This window comes from Equus przewalskii, chromosome 1 (assembly GCF_037783145.1).
Source record: "Equus przewalskii isolate Varuska chromosome 1, EquPr2, whole genome shotgun sequence".
NCBI classification, from domain to species: domain Eukaryota; kingdom Metazoa; phylum Chordata; class Mammalia; order Perissodactyla; family Equidae; genus Equus; species Equus przewalskii.
Window position 1 is genome coordinate 41,857,228 of NC_091831.1, and position 15,430 is coordinate 41,872,657.

General features: G+C 37.7%; 1 protein-coding gene across 1 annotated transcript in view; it reads left to right on the forward strand.

The window, feature by feature from the left end:
* Window positions 1-15,430, forward strand: part of PRKG1 (protein kinase cGMP-dependent 1) — a 1,115,575-nt gene that overhangs the window by 38,943 nt on the left and 1,061,202 nt on the right. The window lies entirely within an intron of this gene.

Sequence of the window (15,430 nt, forward strand, 5' to 3'; positions counted from 1 at the left end):
AAATGTGTTTATTGCTGCTAGGTTAATGGAAACTAAAACTTATTTGACTATTTGTTTTGACTCCTTCAATGAGTATTTACTGATGTACTATGTGTAAAGTAAATTTAAAGAATGGGAGACATTGTAATGAACATGACTTTTAAAAGATGTTTGGAAAACCAAATTTGAGAGAGAGACAGAGGGAGAGATGATTGGCAACTATTATTTCTAGCCAGATTTGGAAAAGGTGGGGCATAGAAGCTAGATCTTAATAAATTAACGGGTGAAGCTAACTTGTAAGAATAATGAAAAACTACTAAAATTCTCTTTCTTTTTTTTTTGAGGAAGATTAGCCCTGAGCTAACTACTGTCAGTCCTCCTCTTTTCGCTGAGGAAGCCTGGCCCTGAGCTAACATCCGTGCCCATCTTGCTCTATTGTATATGTGGGACGCCTACCGCAGCATGGCTTGCCAAGCAGTGCCATGTCCACACCTGGCATCCGAACCGGCGAACCCCAGGCCGCCGAGAAGCGGAACGTGCAAACTTAACTGCTGCGCCACCAGGCTGGCCCCTAAAATTCTCTTTTGAGTATTGTGACACTGCAAGTACAGAGAAGAGTTGAGTAAGTGGTAGCAGAGGAAAGGCAAGGCCAGGTTGTAGACGTAAAGGAGACTGAGCACATTTACTGCCTAGGGGAAGAAGGTGCTTCCCTGTAGGGAGGCAGCTCTGGGGAAGTGGGGAGCAAGTTCTGGGCTTGTACTCAACAGGTCTGGAGTTCCTTCTCCTCTCTGCCTATTGATAGCTAATTGGGAGAGGTAGGTGATTTACTTAATTTATTTACAGCTGAAATGAAATCACAAAAGTAAGGCCAATTTGTGAATGGTAAAATGCTATGTCATTATGAGGCATTACCCTACAATAGATTGGCAGAACCTACAGGCACTCTGCCTGACTGAATTATTTCAATCACACATTCCCTGCCTCCTGTGGAAGAGAAAACAAACAGCAGGCACTGGGATGATTTTCACCTCTCTGAGAAAGAGGAGAGTATCATTCCAAACCTTCAGAGTTGGAACTCTTCAGCCCCTCACGTCATGGCTTGCTGGGCTTGTGTATATAATGAAGAACATGGGCTAGTCCCGAAAGGGCATTCCAGTAAGTTTAGGACAAACAATATTCATGCATCCTGAGGATTAAGGCCACTTGAAAGCAACATAAAAAGAGGTGAATGTCAATACAATGCAAAGAGATTGCAGGAAAGCTGAAGGTGAGAGAATGAACAGTAAAAGGTTTATGCAAGAATTCTCAGAGGAATTAAATTCTGAGCTAGCCTCAGAATAGGAAAAGCAGGAACTGGTGGGTTGATGGTAGGGAGCAATTCCATTGAAATCCCTGGAGGTGGCTAAATTCAAGAAGTAGTTAGTAGACCAGTGAGAGATGATGGAAGAGAAACTAGAAGGCCAGACCAAGGAGATAAGATCTGATAAGATGAACAATATGGATCCATGGGGAGTTTTTGAGCACAGTAACGGCATGATGGAATCGATATCTGAGGAAGAGTGTTCTACCATCTTGCATGTCAGTGTAGGATGAGTAGAGATGGAAGGCTGGAGAATCAGGTAGGAGACTATTGAAGGGACGAGGTAACAGGATTGATGGAAGCTGTGGAATCATAAAAGGAAGCGAGTGGGTAGATCTGAGAGACAGTGGAGAAGCACGCTTGACAGGTTATTTTGGTTTTAGTTCTGCTCCCTATTATGGAACGAATTTTGAAGAAGTAATATTTCTGTATTGTAATGGACAAAGAAATACTCCGTGGAAATTTTTAATTTTGGTTGTCCTGTGTCCTGGTTATAGATAACCTGGACTACTCGAACACAGTGCATGATCTTTAACTCTGTTATCAAGCAATCATAGATCTGGTTGTGTAATGGGTCCGATTATGCTTCTGTTTTCCTGGTATAGTGAAATTTTTCTTCGTATCTGGAAAGTCTGTATGGTGGTGTATTCCTGTCCTACTATATCAGCATTTTAGCCAATTCTCTTGCTCTTAATGTGTTAGTGTCTGTCAAGTTATATTTTTTGGCAGGCAATAATTGAGGTCTTGGATAATGAAACAAATGGCCTAATGAGTAATAATGATATTTTTGGAATGTACACTTTGTTCTGGGCATGTTGCTAGGCACTCATGGGCATTATTTGTAGTGCTTCCCACCATTTGTTGAATGCTTACTCTGTACCTGATACTATGTGCTAGCACTTGACATGGATAATCTCGTGTAATTTTCCTAACACTTAGGAAATAGCTGGTATTATTCTTTCCATTTTACAGATGAAGGAGACAAGACCAAGTTCTAATGGAGGCATTGCTCTACTATAGCAGGGCCAATTCTTTTTTTTTTCTTTTTTTGCTCAGGAGGATTCTCCCTGACCTAACATCTGTTGCCAATCTCCCTCTTTTTGCTTGAGGAAGATTTGCCTTGAGCTAACATCTGTGCCAGTCTTCCTTCATTTTGTATGTGGGTTTCGCCACAGCATGGCCACCAGTGAGTGGTTGTAAGTCTGTGCCCAGGAACCAAAGCCAGGCTACTGACGCAGAGCATGCTGAACTTAACCACTAGGCCATAGGGCCGGCCCCAGGACCAATTCTTGGTATCTTTGTAACAGTGCTTTGGTCGTATCACATAACATTGATTCCTTCAGTGAAGCACATTATATAACAGCTCTCAGTGGAATCAAGACGAGATACGACTGAGTTTTAAAGCTATGTTTTTAGACATAATTCCAGTTCTATGTTAAAAATCCGTCAGAAACATCTGTTTCTTTCTTTGGAGATATTCGGCGGCTTCTTAGCAACTGCTCCAACTTTTGTGGCTGGCTGACAGTAAGCTGCCTCTTGAGGTAGTGATGTCTTTATCACTGGAGAGTTTTCACTAAAAGCTCAATGACCACTCATTGCAGATGTCGTAGGTGTTGGTTGAGGGGAAAGGAAGTTGTATTAAATGGCGTTTGACAACCCTCCCAGCCCTGAGATTCTTTGAGATTCTAAGTTCCATTAAAACTATTTTAGGACACGGTTACACGTAGAGCAGCAATTTTTAGGTCAGTGTTTTATAGCTTTTGGCCAAAGGCCATTCAAAGGTTAACGGAGCAAAAAAAAGTGGATATCATAGGATTTGGAAAAAAAAAAAAACTAAAACAGAAACAAAGCTGGAGTAACTTTCTGTGCAAAAAGTAGGAAACTTTTAAGAGTAAATTTCAGAAAAGAAATCCTCAGCTCAGTATAGTATCATGTCATTTTAGTTTTAGAGTATAAAATAAACTAATCTCTGATGTTTTCAAAAGCTGGTAAAAAAAAGTGGGTCCCAAAAGCCATGTTTGTTTTCAGTTTTTAAAATAGCTTAAGTTTTCAAGGAAGCATTACAACTGATGATAATAACTCTGTTTATTATCATTACAGAAAGCTTTCAGTCAGCACTTTTAGCTGTGCCAAACACTATGCCACATGTTTTACATGGATATACAGTGTACCTGGGTGTTTCTCTATAATTTTTATACCAACTCCATGAGATAAATATTACTATTAGCATCAGTTTTCAAATGAGGATTTCAAGGTTCAGGAAAGTAAAGAAACTTGCCTAAAGATAGTGTCTTGCTTAGAACACACGCCTGATTCCCATATCTGTCCCCTGCAGAATATTCTATTTCATCTATAGTAAATGGCTGTGTCTGTTGTTCTTCTTTATGGTTTAGCTTGCCGTAGAGTTAATGGATTCTTGCTTGGATAAGCTAGGTTAGTTGAACGGAGAAGCAACTGCGTAATTCAAGCAACTTGGTTTTGAATGTTAATGCTTCAAATTATTTTGGAACCTGGTCTCTTAGTAACTGAAAGTGTGTCTGTTACATTTTAGACAAAATAAAAAGAAAATCATGTTTAATCCTAAGCCATATCTTAAAGTTGAATATAGGTTACTTTGGTCATTGAATCTTAGAAGATTTTTTCATTTCTTTCTCAGCTCCAAGTACACAAAAATCATACTGTCTTAATAGTCTGAAAATGTAGCTTTCCTGGTGCACACTTGCAAAGTCCATATTATTTTTAACATAGAGGCCATACTGTCCCTATTCATCATTAGCATGGCTTACTCATACCAAATTATGTCTTAGGTAAAGTAAAATTAGATTAAATTTTCAGTGACTGATGGAAAGTTAAAGGAAGTATTCATAATCTTTGAGTTATCTATCTCTGTAGTTTTCACTCTTTTGTACTTTGGCCTGAAGATATAAATGCATTTTATAAGTCTTAATTCTCTCAATATTTAGAGAAATTTTCCTGATTATCTAGAATGTCCAATGATAAAGATGGAGTATTGAAAATACAAATTTTAGACTCATGGTATAGATATGTGTACACTTAAATATGCTTATCGAGGAGAATGAATCATGCTTGAGTCTCAGCTCATATTTTGGTAGAGAAATTTTTGGCAAAACAAAAATATATAAAGCCACTTTCTATTCTAATTAAATGACCCTATTCATTTCCTGTTTTGATTTTGGACCTTATTCCAAGATGATCTCTCTAGAGAATGTTAAAATTCATGGCCTAAAAATATAATGACAATTTTAACCTAACCACAAGGCAAATCTTTCCATTTTACAGTAAGTTCATACTGATGTACTTTAAAATTAAAAAAAAAAAACTTAGAATTAAGTTTAGAGGATTTTGGATTTTTAAATAAGATTTTTGGATCCATAGTGACTGAATTATATTTTTATCAATAAACTAGGAAAGTTATAATTTAGGTGCATTTATGCAGAAGTATCCATTTGCAAATAGGAAACTAATCTCTCCTTTAATGGGAAGAAATAGTCATCATGAACTTGGATCTGGAAGTTTACAAATGGGCACAGGTCCCAAATGTCAGAGCATTCCCATTATATCAGTGTCAATAAGGCTTAACTTTAAAAATTGTCCTTTTGCATTTGTAATCTTTGGAAGATTTACTGAATTTTTTTTAATCTTTTGAGAAAAAGTTTAGGAACGTCTTTTACTTTTATGAAAGCTAGTTGTGGAACTGAGTGGTGGAACTTGCTCTCTAGAATTGAGAACCTTATTTATATTGAGATATAATAATAAAGAGGTGAGTATACTCACCTCTCCTAAGATTATTTCCATTTTAGTAGAGAAAATTACCATAAGCTAAATAACGATGAACTATGTAAGTATTAGGAGGGGTGAGGTTGTTGAGGAGGTGGAGATTCAGGTTTTCTAGAATTGCTAAAATTATAACAAACTATGAGGCCCACTGTGAAGAGGGAAAGGGTGTACAAAAGGATATTTAAAGTCCTGAAGTCAGTCTTTACATATAGTACTATTTTCTGTAGGTGCCATATATAATTTTTTCCCTCTGCCCTCCTTTGGATCACATTCAAATTATTTTCTCACTGCATTTTCTGGTCCCTGTTTGTTAGCTGCTTGCCAGCTCTGTCAAATTCAAGGAATTTCCCAAGCACATAGAGAGGCGTTGGTATTAGATGGTTTGCAATGCCTATCTAAGTATGATAGTATATGATTTAAGTTCTGTAATGAATTTGGTACACTCGATGTAGATATGTAATAGACTAGGCAGAATCTTTAGGAAACTGCTATCATTTTTTTTCCTATTATCAAGTATGCTACACATGTACTAAATGTCCCTTAATCATTTTGCAAAGATGATTTAATAAAGCCAAGAGACATTGTATTAATTTCCTGTTGCTGCTATAACAGATTACTAATACTTAGTGGCTTAAGACAACACAAATTTATTACCTTATAGTTCTGTAGGTTAGAAGTCTGGTGAGGGTCTCACTGGGCTGAAGTGAAGGAGTAGGCAGAGCTGAGTTCTGTTCTTAAAGCTCTAAGGGAGAGCCTATTTTCTTGTCTTTTCTAGCTTCTAGAGACTGCCCACATTCCCTGGCTCTTGACTCTGTTCTACCTTCAAAGCTAGGCATGGCCCATCCAGTCTTCTCTTACACTCTATGACGGTGACTCTGGTTCTCCTGCCTCTCTTACTTACAAGGACCCTTGTGATTACATTGGACTCACCTGAACAATCCAAAGTAATCTGTCCATCTCAAGGTCCATACCCTTAATCACATTTGCAAGTCCCTTTTGTCATATAAGGTAATATATTCCCAGGTTCCAAGGATTAGAAAGTGGATGTCTTTGGAGAGCCATTGTCCTGCCTTCCACAGGCATGGAGAATTTTTGTTTAATGGTTGAAAATTGTCTTTGATGGAGGAAATTCTATACCTGTTTTGCTGATAGATTTAATCCCTTAACTTTGGGTCCGTGGATTTTTTTCTTTCTCCACATGCTACATTGTTAGGGGCATATTTAAACTATTTCTAATTAAACTACCGTAGTGAAGAAGTTTATTACACATAATGATAGATAATGTTCATAGAGTACTGCACTCAAAATTGGGAACTTTTTATGCCTTATCTTATTTAATCCTGACAACAATTCTCTGTAGACGGTATTATTTTTCTCTTATTTTATAAACGATAAAATTGAGGATTTAACATTTTAAGTAATTTCCCCAAGGCCACCCAGCTAGTGAGTGACGACTGAGATAAGAACACAGGTGATGTGACACCAAGACTGGTACTCTTATGTACATTCAAAACTCTTTGAGGATGGGGATATTTATTTGCAAATCTCATGACTCATTTGCACATCATCCACAATGGGCGCCCACTAAATGTTCAGTTCATTGGATTCATGAATAGTCTTATAGAATGATATACTCCATTAATTTTCTGACTGATACCTTTAGTGAGTGAGATAAATATGGACGTATGGCACAGTGTTAAGAAACACTGCCACATTTATTGTACTTAATGTTCTCCATGACGGTGATTGTTGGCCTCAAGAGCAGACCCTCATCATTGCCATCCCTCTGTTCTTGGTATTATACATACATCTGTCATACCTTCTGCACCTCTAGCATCATCTCCCCACTAAACATTTTGGCAGAAACTTTAGAAACATCTGTTGCCCTGGCCTAACAACAAACTAGCTGCTCCCTATCATATGACCATGGCACTTGGCAGTGCATGCTTTAATCTTCTTCAGGAGTCCCTTTGGTCTAAAGCCCTAAATCTAAATCCTTAGAGCCCTGCCATCCCACATGTATAGCAAAGGGCAAAACCCATGTGAATGGCATATGGTAGAACAAATTGAAATTATGCAGTGTGACCTTCTCCTAAATGCTAAGTGAGGCATCCATCTTCCTGGGATGTCACTTGTAGACAATTTCAGCATAGCATCAAGAGGCTCTTGTTCAAATACCAGTTCCAATCCCAACTCTGCCAGATGACAGGGGGATGATGTTAGGCAAGCTCCCTAATGTCTTTGAGGAGAGTAAAGACCTTGACCTGTCTGAGTTGACTCTTGTAGGTATACACATGTGATTAAGATTCAGACTCTGATCTCTAAGGAAACCATAATTTCCTGACACAAAATGCACATTGTAATAACCTAATTCATGTAAAGGAATATTATAAGCTATAGATAATCATTACTGGACATAATCTTGGTTTTCTTCTGAGAAAGAAAAAAAGCAGCCTGTAACATCCAGAAATTGATCTGACGCTCAAAACTAGACCTCAAGGTTCTTACAAACTGATTTGACACTTTAAAACTAAGCCATATTGTTCCTCTGTTGGACATAAACCATCTCATAGACTATCCATTTCAGACTGGGTCACTGTACAAGCAACAAAATAGCAGACACCTCCCTCTCTCACTAAATGTGTGACTTGTACTCCTTTACCAGTTACAACTTTTGGCTTGCTCTAGTCTGTAGATTCAATTTACTGAGATATCCATTCATAGAATTGCCTCTGCTTTCTGACAATACTCAATCTAGAATGGACCTCCACTTCCTTAGAACCTCCTCAAAATTATCCAACAAAAGCTCAAATTCTATAGTAGGTTCTTTCTAATACCTTACTGAGATATCTCGCAGTTCCTGGTGATGTGCATATGCCCTCCCTGTAATGAGGAACAAACCCAACTTGTTAAACCACAGCTAATGAGCTTAACGGAAGGGTATTGACATTTCCAAAAACTAATTCAGTCAATGACTGAAGTCAGAAAGTTGTGTAGAATCATAAAATTCTACAATAGTCTTTAACTTTGTTCTTTAAGATAAATTTTTTTATTTTTATTCATATATATGATTTAAAAAATCAGAAAGAATAGATGGGCTTATAATGAAGAACACTATCTCCTTGCATGCTCTTTTCATCCCCAGTCTCAAAAGGAAACATGATATGGATGTCAGTCTCCTTATTTTGTTAATCAGATGTTTGACCATTATATTAATTTCCAAGAACTCCATATCGTTCTTTGATGATTCTTTCTTCTAGACTTTTGCTGATGCAATATCCTCTTGACTTTCCCTTCTGTGGACTCAAAGTTGATGTCATTATGATTCTTATTATTAATATTATGTTAAGTAATTTTGCTGTCCCTGAAATGCTGTTTGTGTGTGTTTGAGCGTGTGTGTAAATTTTGCTTTCACTTTCCTGTTATAGAAGTGATCCTTGTTGCCTGTTCATGTTGACAGGAATGAGGATTTAAGAAAGTTGGCCCATGTTTCTTGAGGAGGGCCTTGATAATGCAGACAGTTCTCACACTTTTCATCCCTAAATGCCAGAATTCTAAAGCTTTTGTTCTTATTTATTTAGAAATTCTGTCCTAATGGTAAGCGGTCATATTTGAAGATTTTATGTACAAAAGCAGTCATAGATGAGGATTTTATCTATGAGATTTGTTTTTAGATTAATGATAGTATAGCTTCAACCTGTAAAAACAATATAGCTTTAATCTTGATTGTCCTATAATCTTTTTGTCTGCTATACAAAAAATAGGGAAACTCCAAAAAGGCTCTATTAAAGACTTAAGTTGCTATTTAGTGATCAATCTGGTTTGCATGTCATTGCCCTTTGACCTCTTGGGTGAAACTACTCAAAACAGTCTATTATTGTGCCCTTCTTAGTTCTATCACAGAGATGTTCTCCATTGAGTTTATATCTGACTCCCAATATTCTACGTACTTTATGTATTTTAACTCATTTAACTGTCACACCAACCCTAGGAGTCAACTTACACATTTTCCATACAGCTTTTAAAATATTCGCATTTAAAATTTTTCCTTTGCTTTAAAAAAAGGAAAAATTTTTATGATACTTCAAAAACCCTGGTTAAAACTACAAGTATGGATATCAGTTTCCTTTAATTTTATTTTTAATTTAATTTTAGTTAAGCACAGGGTTGCACATATACCCAGCTGCTTTCACATATGATTTGAACTCTAAGGGCACTCTGTTTGCATGGAAAGCAAAAACTATCCTAATATTTTAAAAATAGGTTAGTTATTTTTATCAGTATCTTTGTGTTGGGCATTAAAATGATCTGACTTTACACTTACTGTCTGTTGTCATAAGTTATTTCATCTACTTTGCATCTGTGGCTTTGCTTTAGGAAACTAATGCTGTTTAAGCTTTTAACTCCTAATTTGCAAAGTAAGAGAAAAAATAAATGATATGGAAAATTCATGACAGCAACATGACCTCTAGGCTGAACAGAATTCAAGCTGAAATGCCTCGTGTCTATCTACACTTATGGTAGGGAACAAAGAATTGCAAACTAAATGCGTCTAGTTTTCTAGGGTCTGATATATTTAGCCTTTTGTAAAATCTTTTAATTGCCATGGGAATATATTCTACATTCACATTAACTGAAATTAAATACTTGGTAATTAGAAGTTAGATTTTATTGCTTATTTAAGAAGAAAGAATAAGATAGAGTGCTTTAAAAAGATCAGTAAAAATTTAGTAGTCATATCTCAAGCTTAGTGCTAATAGGCATTGATTTAGTGGCAAAGACTTTAATTTGATGAAAGTCTATGCCAATATAATAAAAATAAATATATTTTAATGAGAGTCATTTTTAGTTACTGGTAATGATGGCTTGCAAGAAGCCTTCTTGACTTCCAGGTTTTAATATGACTCTCACTCTTGCTTTTTGGCTATCTGGAGTAGAGTTTTGGTAAATTTCTCAGGTGATCATATAGTGATGATGATGATATTGACTTTTCACGTTTGTAAGCACTCTGTGGCTTTTGACATGCTTTCATATGCATCATCTTATTATCTTTACTACCACTTCCAAGTTTTTCAAAGCAGGAAAACACAGTAGAAAATATAAACAGGAATATGCTTAAATATCTGCCCACAAAAGCGTAGAGGTCTAATCAGGTGACAAATCTCTTTCACATATGATTGATTATTACACCGTAGGGTAGAGAATCTGGTGAGAAAGTCAGGCAAGTCGTCAAGGAGAGAGCCTCACAAAGTCTTCAAGAATTTATACTTGCAAATGACACAAACTAGACATCTACAAGCCATATTTGAACCATACATATGTTTTATTTTGCCAGCATGGCATTTTGAAAATTTAAAATTTAATACCTTTTGGTAGCCAAGTTACCCAAATCCTTACCAATCTCCAGTCCCCTTAACCTGGCTTGTGCTTACGCATTTGTGATAACTTCCCCAGTTCTGAAGGAAGGGCTACCTTGTTCCCTAACTCTGGAGAACTCCAGTCACATTATACTCTATGTGAATAGAGCTCCCAGGAGCCTCGAAGGATAGGCCTTTGTGAAGACATTAGAGTTTTCTCCCTCTGGTGTGGTGGATGGAGAGACCTCATCTCATTGGGTGCAAGTAGAAAGAACTTCAAGGAGGGGGTGACTTCTAAGATGGACCTTCAAGAATCAACCTCATTCTAATGGTTTTGCTCAGATGGTCTGACTCATAGGAAACAACTGGAAAACTGAGGACCTGGATTGTTTAAAACTTGAATAAATCACTGCTTGTATTTACACGACTTAGTCACCAACCCAATTGTCCGAGTCAGAAGTCTGTGAGTCATCCTAAATGTCTTCTCTCTTCTACCCCATTTTGCTATTAGGAACTTCTATGGCTTCCCTTTCTAAACATTTCTCCAGTATCCTCTCTACTCTCCATTGTTATAGACTCAATCAAGGTCCAGGCCTTAATCATTTTATCACAAATTGTCTGTCTCTCTGACTATGAGACTCCTTTGTCTAAAAGTCTCCAATGTCTCTCCATAACTTTCATAATAAAGAGAAAGTGTCTTAGCATCACATAAAAAGTCCACTATGGCTTAGTTCCTGCATCTCTCTCCATCATCTCTTGATGTACACTTTCACTATCAAACTGTTTATAGTTCCCTAAATACATCATTCTACAGTCCCTACCTTTGGTCATATTATTCCCAGATGGCTGGCAATGTGTTACATTCTTTTAGGGCTTGTATCCAGCCTCACCTCCTCAAAGAAGTTTTCCCTGGTTCTCCTATATTGGTGGTCTTTAATTGAGACACAGTGGGGAAACTCCAAGATTTTCCAAGAGAATATCAGACATCTCTTGTGCCCATCTGTGCGTGCTTTCAGCCCACCTTTGTAACCGTTAGACACTGTTGCAACAACCAGCTGTGCACAGGTGTAACCTGATAACATGATGCCTCAACTACACCTCACCTCTTTTTTTCTCTACATCATGTCACTTCTGAGGACTAACTAGGTGGGTGAACCTGGGAGGGGATGGGAGTTAACACCTTATGGGGAACCCTAGACCAATGGGAGATGAGTGCCAGTATACAGATATTCTCTTCTTCTGTGTCTCCCACAGGCAATCCTGAAACTCGTTCTACAGGGTCCTGTGTAGGCTCCCCACTGGCACTGAGCTCCAGTTGCCCACGAAATCAAAGATGGCTTAAATTGGCTGTCTTTCCTTCACTGCCTCTCTCTTCCTTCTCTTGTTTCTTGGAACCAATTCCCCAAAGAAACTATCTGCACCTAAGTTCTTTTCTCAGTCTCTGTTTTCTTGGAGATCCCAGGCTAAGACATAACATATAAGAGCATGGATATATGTAAAGAAATCAGATTCTCAAATTCCATGTGTTTTTAGAATTCTCAATTTCTGTGTGTATTCTCTTCTAAAACTGACCTGCCTGAGAATATATGTGAAAGAGTGATCTATAAAGGACTTTCAGGCGTAAAAATTATCTTACATTCTATGGGGGAGTTGAAATAGAAATATAGTTTCATTGAGAAGAAAAAAGAGTGATAGAAAATTTCTGAGGTTTAAAAATGTATTCATGCACTTTAAAAATGGATGATAGTAGATGATAAATGAGTGATACAAGTTCTATTTTAAAATGTTAATATTTACTCCTTGCAAGAAATTAGATCCATTGCAACTATTTAAACTTATGATGAAAAATTTTGGATGCCAGTTTAAAAATATGAATTGAGGCACATAGTTTAAAAAAATTCTTTTAGGGGAAATATGAGCAAAAATCTGAAGATCCTTGGTCTAGACCAGTAGTTCTCAACTGTGGGTCGCATTGGAACCACCTAGGGAACTTTAAGAATACTAATGCCTGGGTCCCACTGCCAAGGATGCTAAGTCAACTGATTGGGTGGGGCCTAGGAACTGTTATGTTTTACAGGCTTAGCTGGTGAATATAATGTTAGCCATAGGTGAGCTCCATTGTCCCAGATGGCTCCCACTGCCTTAGCACAGCACTTACCACATTGTGCAGAAATGTGTTTAACCTAGATGCCTACTGGGATTAGGTAGGATCTACAAATGAGTCAAGTGGACCAGGTTGGGGAACTGGAATGAATTAGAGAGCACATGGCCCCTCCAAAGAAAGCAGCTCAGAATCAGCTTCACATGACCCTTGACTTGCCAGCAAATGGGCCCAGTGATGCCCAACATGCTCATTTTTCAAGAAAAGCACAAAATCTAGGAGTTTTATAAAATGTGAAATGCATGATTTTCAATCCATGCCTAATGTTTTCCTCATCCACTCCTCTTTATTTCATTCTTTTAAAATGCCATTGTAGGCAAAATATAACTGTGAGTCAAATGGTATCTGAAGACCCGTAGTTTTGCAATCATTGGAAACATCACATGAGGGTCTTGTCCTCTAGCCTGCAGGGTCTCTGGTGCAGGGAGAGGATGTCACTCCTGTCTTTCCTGCACTGACACTTGGGATATGAAGAATGAGTTGTGTACTTATAGAAATGATGTTCTTTTTTTTTTTTTTTAAAGATTAGCACCTGAGCTAACAACTGTTGCCAATCTTATTTTTTCTTCTTCTTCTTCTCCCCAAAGCCACCCAATACATAGTTGTATATTTTAGTTGTGAGTGCCTCTGTGGGACCTTGCCTCAGCATGGCCTCATGAACAGTGCCATGTCCGCATCCAGGATCTGAACTGGCAAAACCCCGGGCTGCCAAAGCAGGAGCGTGGAAACTTAACCACTCGGCCACAGGGCTGGCCCCAGAAATGACATTAAGTTCCTATGCAGTGTTCTCAAAGAAAATTGGATAGCTGAGATGGCCTACCATATCTTTCTATAGCTTTTTACGGTTATTTTACTCCAAAACTATAAAAATTCTCTTGCCACTTTGGTCTTTATGGGAAGAGAACATTATTTTATTGTTTTTCTAAGAAAGATGAGAGACCAACTGTTTATTAGGGAAAAATTCTGAACCTTTCTTAGAAAGTTAAAGAAGAATGAACTCTACAAAAAGATGTTTAATTTATTTCTTTGAATGGTTAATTCAGATATGAAATAATTCTAGATATTTCTAATTGTGCTTAAGGACATCATTTGAGGTTTGAGGATCAAGAAATAGAAAAGAGGCTAACATTATGAAGGAAAGAAATTGAACAAAAATATGCTATGTAAGTGTTTAAGAGCCTAGAAAAATCTACCAAAACATTAATCATTTCCCAAAATGATTAAATGCTTTGACTATGTATTAGTTAAAATGGTATATAATATTCAAAGTTTAATAAAACTCACTTGTATCCTTTACAGTTTTATTTCCTCCTGTAGAAGCTTAGCATGTCCAATTTGTCACTATTTTGCCTTTAATATTTTAGTGTTTAACCAGGAAATTGAGTGGGTGATGTACGGCAACAAAATGGTCAATTGCATTTCTTGTTCTGCGATATGTTAAAGTGCTATTTCTTGAAGTTTTCTTTCTTTTTCTTTCATCAAAGTTCTAATTATCTTTCTATATGTAAAACTCTGCACAACAAACTCCGAATGACAGTAGCACAAGTGACTTTGCCACTTTAGTTAGAATTGATGTATAAATCATGCTTTGCACAACTTTTGTTTTGTTTAACCATTTGAAGTGGAAGATAAATGTGGGAGGATATGGTACAGTTTATCTGTTTTAGAATGCACATTACAGTACTGAATTGTCAGTCCTCTACTGACTGTTCGCAGTATGTGGTTCTTCACTCCTTTTTCATTCAAACAATGTTCATTGAGCACCTACTAGGTGTGGATCAGAAGGGCCCTACTAAGGATTTAGAAGCTCTTCCAGTCTGTGCAGGCTTTCTTAAAAGACTTTGAAACTCTTTTGTGTGTGTGTGTTAGGGAGGGGAGCTAGACAGATCTGGCAGAAGTTTTATGTCAGAATAATGCCTTAAGTAAATATTGTCTGTAAGAAGTTTTCCCCAAGAAATGATTGCCTGATCAAATATAAGTGACTATTTTATTTAGCTTGAAAGGACCTGCTTCACCACTTGCCCCCCGCTTAGCCTAAGAAATAAACAAAAATCAAAATTCCCTGTCAACTTCATGTGTGTGTTTGAAGTAGAAAAAATCAGCTGAAGCTTTCTTGCATAGGAAGTTATTAGAAATAGGTCCTTCTAAAATCAAGGGCAGAACCCCCACCACTTCTCCTTATTTCCACTTTGTTTCATCTGGGTTTGGATCTGATTGGGCTAGCTAGCTAATTGGCTGCTGTCTGCTTAAGGTTACTTCCTAAAGGCTGAGAGGTTCCTGGTTTTCAGAGACAGCTGGCAGAATGACTTGAGATATATATCAAGTAATATATGTGTATACTGTAGGGGAGGAAGACATTTCCTCTACCCTCTCTGGGTTCGTCTGGCCAGAGAACGAATTAAATTCACATGAGACAGAATAGCAGGAGAAAATTAAACAAAGTTGTATATTCTGAGGAGCATGGCCTGGGGCCTTTCTTCCCGAAGGAAGAAAGGGCACCAAAGAAGTGGGGTGCACAGAGTGGTTATATACCCCCAGAGAGGATGTTTCACATAGGATTGAAATGTCCCTTTTACAATAGTCACGAGACTGCTCTGTTGGCACAGCGATTGATGGGCAAAGCAGGAAGGTCTCCTGTCTCAGTGAACACAGCAGGGTGGCAGGTCTGTCTCGAGCTGGGTGGTCAAAGGTGAGTGCAGCAATCAGTTCCTAGCTTAAGGAAAGATGCTTATCCCTAAGGAAATGCCAATGGGGCGGGCGGGGGGGGGGGGGTGG